At 42.2% G+C, this 6,000-nt stretch overlaps 1 long non-coding RNA gene across 1 annotated transcript; it reads left to right on the top strand.

Moving 5' to 3' along the window:
- The first annotated feature begins 2,112 nt into the window (after positions 1-2,112).
- Positions 2,113-4,584, top strand: LOC117089989. The gene is made up of 2 exons (XR_004439834.1): positions 2,113-2,180; positions 4,434-4,584. It is a non-coding gene; the product is annotated as an uncharacterized LOC117089989 (long non-coding RNA).
- The last annotated feature ends 1,416 nt before the right edge of the window (positions 4,585-6,000 follow it).

Consider the following 6,000-nt stretch of genomic DNA (forward strand, 5'->3'; position numbering starts at 1 on the left):
AAGTCTAGGTTTTGCCGAACTCCCACAACACTTGGTCTATACCACATACTTTATATCTAAATCAGGCTGTCCTTAACTGCCCATTTCATATAATACTGCCTAGCCAGCTGAACCAAAAGATTGTTGAAACCTGGAAACACTTATTCCCCTGTACTTGGTATATGGGAAAAGCCTACACTTTGTTATCAGACAGAATTTGGCTCAAGTGTAGTTGAGTACAGTGGGCTGAGCCTTATGATTCAGTGACCAAGAGCCCAGGTTCTGGAACCAGATATCTTGAGTTCACATCCTATTTATCCTGTCTGTAAAATAAAGATGATATCGATAATACTTCCTATTTCACGGAACTATTGTGCGTATTTTAAAAGTTATAAACTAGTTACTTACTCTGTACATGTAAAGTATTTGAAGTACTATAAGCACTCAAGCTGACATGTATTACCTCGATTAATATTAACAATGCTAAAAACTTACTAGCTTTGTAACTTTAGCTATCTATCACCACTGAGTTGTTTCCTAATCTATAAAATGGTGGTAATCCCTCATACAATTGTGGAACTGATGAAATAATATGGCATATGTAAACGTTTCGTTCAAGACCTGCTACATTGGATTAGGAATGTCAACAGTAAAGTAAAATTTTGATCTTTGAGTGTGTAGTGAGCTTGTTATGTCACTTTCTGTGGATTCTATTTGACACTCATAAAGAAAAACTCTAGGTTTAAAAATGGAACTAGGCACAGTGGCTCACACCTATAACCCCAGCACTTTGGGAGGCTGAGGCAGGCAGATGGCTTGAGCCCAGGAGTTCAAGACCAACCTGGGCAACATGGTGAATCTCCATCCCTACAAAAAATACAAAAATTAGCCAGGCATGGTGGCACATACCTGTAGTCCCAGCTACTCGGGAGGCTGTGGCAGGAAGATTGCTTGAGCCCAGGAGGTTGAGGCTACAGTGAGTTGTGATTGCACCATTGCACTCCAGTCTGAGAGACAAAGCAAAACCCTGTCTCAAAAAAAAATTTTCTGCCAGATACGGTGGCTCATGCCTGTAATCCCAGAACTTTGGGAGACCGAGGTGGGCAGATTACCTGAGGTCAGGAGTTCAAGACCAGCTGGCTAGCATGGAGAAACCCCATTTCTACTAAAAATACAAAAAAATAGCCGGGTGTGGTGGCACACACCTGTAATCCCAGCTACTCGGGAGGCTGAGGCAGGAGAATCACTTGCATCCGGGAGGCAGAGGTTGCAGTGAGCTGAGATCATGCCATTGCACCCCAGCTTGGGCAACAAGAACAAAACTCCGTCTCAAAAAAAAAAAAAAATTAATGGAACTAACTATGCCAACTGGTAGTCTTTAGAGAAACGTATTGGGAAGATCATTCAGCAGTTTCTCCCATAAGCTGGAGGAACCCTTCTAAAGGTATTTAATTACTCCCAAAGTACAACCTGGTAGCCCTAGCTGCAAAGTAGAATCCCTTGTAGAACTCTTTTTTTTTTTTTTTAATAGAGACAGGGTCTTACTCTGATGCTCAGGATGGAGTGCAATTGTGTCATGATAGCTCACTGCATCATGAACTCCCGGGCTCAAGTGATTCTCCTGCCTCAGCCTCCCACGTAGCTGGGACTACAGGCACACACCACCACACCAGGATAATTTTTTAAATTTTTTTGTAGAGATGGGGATCTCACTACGTTACCCAAGCTGGTCTCAAAATTCTCGCCTCAAGCAATCTGTCTACCACGGCCTCCCAAAGTGCTAGAATTATAGGTGTGAGCCACTGTGCCAGACCTGTGGAACTCTTTTAAAGCCACATTTAGCCAGAGCCCATTCTTGAAGATTCTGATCCCGTAGTTTTGGAGTGGGATCAAAGGACCTGTCACTTTAAAACTACTCAGTGATTCTCATGAACAATCAGGATTGAGAGCTATTTCTCTACGACTTAACTATGACATCAAAAATTTCCAAACCTCTGAAAAGTCATAGAACATATGGTGGGAAGACAGGAATTGAGTAATTTGAATGGAAAGTTGATTCACATCACTGGGCTAAAAGGTACTGTGCTCTCCCTCTCCTCAAACTTCAGCTATTTGTCTTATTTTGTCTTACCAAAGGATTGTCTTCCCCTTCGACTCACAATTGCCTTCAGATTCTTGACAGACACTGCTTCAAGAATAAAGTAGGTCTCAAGATCCTTTAGGCTAGGTTTAAATGTCAAGGTGGCACAAAGGTTGGGAATACTTTGGCCATGTCTAACATATATCAAACGAAATGGTCTTAGCCTCCATTCAGCTATCCATAATCAGGTGAATAAACCAGCGTCACCAATTCTCACCACCTATTCTAAAGCAGTCTTCATTTATTAAGACCGCCTTAGGCCGGGCGCGGTGGCTCAAGCCTGTAATCCCGGCACTTTGGGAGGCCGAGACGGGCGGATCACGAGGTCAGGAGATCGAGACCATCCTGGCTAACCCGGTGAAACCCCGTCTCTACTAAAAAAAAAAAAAAAAAAATACAAAAAACTAGCTGGGCGAGGTGGCGGGCGCCTGTAGTCCCAGCTACTCGGGAGGCTGAGGCAGGAGAATGGCGTAAACCGGGAGGCGGAGCTTGCAGTGAGCTGAGATCTGGCCACTGCACTCCAGCCCGGAGACAGAGCGAGACTCCGTCTCAAAAAAAAAAAAAAAAAAAAAAAAAAAAAGACCGCCTTATCAGTCTGGTCAAACTTCATACTTTTCTAGGCTGCTGGCCAAAATGAGGGTTTGGGGTTGTCTGAGGACTACTGAGGACTACATTTGAGTTATTGAAGCTCTTTTTCCATTATCTTTAAAAATCTAAAGATAACTGTATGCAATATTGAATTATACTGCAGCCTTTATTTTCCAGAAAGCCAATTCACTTTATAATAAGGGTTCATGGCTCTAACATAATCATTAATATGCAGTGAAAGCTTTAAACAACTACCCTGGTTTGTGTTCCTGAAAGGTACCTGAGTCTAAATCCCTGGATTTAGTCACCAAAATGCCCTCAGGAAAATCTGACATTTAATAGTCTAGCTCTGTGCCCTTTATCTATGCCCTAGGCATGATGCAAAGCAGAATTGAAATGGACTATTCTAAGGCACTTTTCTGTCCCTACTGCTTATTCCAGTCTGCTTTGATCTTATTTTTCCCCCTATCAAACTGTACTGTCCATGCTTTTCAGAAATCTTGGTGTAGCTGTTGCCTGGAAACTTGAGAGTCCTTAATATGAATGTCTGCTAGGATAGCTAAAGACAGCTAGCCATGGAAGAAAGTAGGCCTTATATTGGCAGTAAAATGCAGCAGATTTGAGATGGTATATTCTTGGATCATTTATAGGAGTGTTCATAGTTAACACCTACAACTTTAGAAATTTGAGACTGGCATTCTCAGGTAATTATAAAGTAGCCCAAGATGGGCATGTTGGCATGTGCCTGTAGTCCCAGCCACTCAGGAGGCTGAGGTAGGAGGATTGCTTGAGCCCAGGAGTGTGAGGCTGTCATGTGCTATGATCACGCCTGTGAATAGCCACTGCACTCCAGCCCGGGCAATATCAAGGCCCCATCTGTAAAAAATAATTATTATCATTATAAAGTAGCCTGAACTTAAACATTGTACTGTTCATACTTCAGATTCCTTTTCTCCAAAAGTGGCTATGCTGACCTGACAATTAGCATCTTTCCCTGGCAAAGAGCTTAATTTAGGTAAGCTGGAGAAGGGATGGAGGGACCAATGCTGAATAATAAAGGAACCAGCTGCCCCAGGCTTTCTTTCTCCAGCACTCAAGCTTACAGGATTAAATTTCATCAGCTGGGCATGGTGACTCACACCTATAATCCCAACACTTTGGGAGGCCAAGGCAGGCAGATCACCTGAGGTCGGCAGTTCAAGACCAGCCTGACTAATACGGAGAAACTCCGTCTCTACTAAAAATACAAAATTAGCCGGGCATGGCGCAGGCCTGTAATCCTAGCTACTCAGAGGCTGAGGCAGGAGAATCACTTCAACCCAGGAGGCAGAGGTTGTGGTGAGCCGAGATCACGCCATTGCACTCCAGCCTGGGCAACAAAAACGAAACTCTGTCTACAAAAAAAAAATTCATATTACTTCAGACTATGAGTTTTCCAAGGATCTTTGCCTGTTTAATACTTTGAGAGACAAGCACTCTATTTAACACAACTTATAAGACTAAAAATATATACAGATGTTAATTTTTTGCCTTCCAAAGCATGGAAGCAGTGAATAACTGGCTAGGCTATTGCTTTGGTTACTCAAAACTTTCATGGGTAAGACTTGAGATACTCATATCTTTCATATTACTTTTGTTTTGACAACAGAAAATAGGTCTATGCCAAGACTACCTGATCTTAAATGTCAGTCTTTTTCTTTGACAACCTGTGGTTCCTGACATTTAGTCCTCATGAAGCCAGAAGCCTTAGAAATATATCCTTATGACCCAAACCACAGAAGGCCAGCCAGCGGGTTACAGTACCACCTGTTATGCAGAAGAGTAAGCTCTCCTGATAAGAACTGTAAGCCACTAGAGGGAGAAAATAACCTCAGAAATAAAAAGTTAATGTTAAAAAAAAAAAAAAATCAGGCTGCGTGCAGTGGGTCACACCTGTAATCCTAAGCACCTTGGAAGGCCGAGGTGGGAGAACTGCTTGAGGCCAGGAGTTTAAGACCAGCCTGGGCAACACGGCAAGACCGCATCTCTAAAAACAAAAAATAAAAATAGGCTGGGCGCGGTGGCTCACGCCTGTAATCCCAGCACTTTGGGAGGCCTAGGCGGGCGGATCACGAGGTCAGGAGATTGAGACCATCCTGGTTAACACGGTGAAACCCGTCCCTATTAAAAAAAAAAAATACAAAAAATTAGCTGGGCGTGTCGGCGGGCACCTGTATTCCCAGCTACTTGAGAGGCTGAGGCAGGAGAATGGCATGAACCCAGGAGACAGAGCTTGCAGTGAGCCAAGATCGCGCCACTGCACTCCAGCCTGGGTGACAGAGTGAGACTCTGTCATAAATAAATAAATAAATAAATAAAAATAAACAAGCTTCTGACCATATGCCACTGCACTCCAGCCTGGGCGACAGAGCGAGACTCCGTCTCAAAAAATAAAAGCTCAAGGAACGTGAGGCTGTGTCAACAGAACTGCTGTAGATGATGGTAAGTTTTTCATTTTGGGAGCAGATAAGTGGCATAAAATTCTATCACTTCTTTTCCCACTCCAATATCACATAGCTATGGAAGCCTTACAAACAAGAGGAAGAAAAAACAAAAATAAGTTCCTACTCTACTTCTATAACTTGTGGTCTGCTTTATTTCAGAGCCATTTAATCTTCCAAAGGTTATTTCTCCAAGTTTAGGACTAAATGGAAAACTTTCTAATGCTGACAGATTCCTGACCCTGATGTCTGGAATGTAGGTGAACAAAGGTGAAACAGTGAATATACTCATGAATTAAGGCCTGGACCCTAAGCCCTTCATAGTAATAAGTACTAAAGCCCTGAAGACTTAAGTCTTAAGACTCTTCCCACAAAATCCTTCACAAGAACCATCAAAATAGTAAATCTAAGAATATCACCTGTCTCTGGAGAGGCAACCCAGTAAAAAGGAATCTGACTAAAATCTAAAATCACTTAGAACACTTAAAAGATTCTTCTTATCATACCAATATCTGGTCACTTTCCTATCCATAAAAAAAATTACTGGTATAAACTGAAACTTGTAATCTGAAAGGGTGGGATTTGTCTTATCTCCAGTGATCTCTTTCTCTAAAATGCAGCATGTTATAAGGGAGACCTCGTTAGCCTTCAGTCAGATGTAAGTTTGACTATCTGCTCTGACCTTAATGGAAGTTACTTCCTTTTTTTTTTTTCTTTTGACTTTTATTTTAGGTTCAGTGTTTAGGTTTAGGTTCAGTGTGCAGGTTTGTTACATGGGTGAATTTTGTGTCACTGGTTTTGGTGTACAAATGA

Source organism: Trachypithecus francoisi, unplaced genomic scaffold (assembly GCF_009764315.1).
Source record: "Trachypithecus francoisi isolate TF-2019V2 unplaced genomic scaffold, Tfra_2.0 Lachesis_group11, whole genome shotgun sequence".
NCBI classification, from domain to species: domain Eukaryota; kingdom Metazoa; phylum Chordata; class Mammalia; order Primates; family Cercopithecidae; genus Trachypithecus; species Trachypithecus francoisi.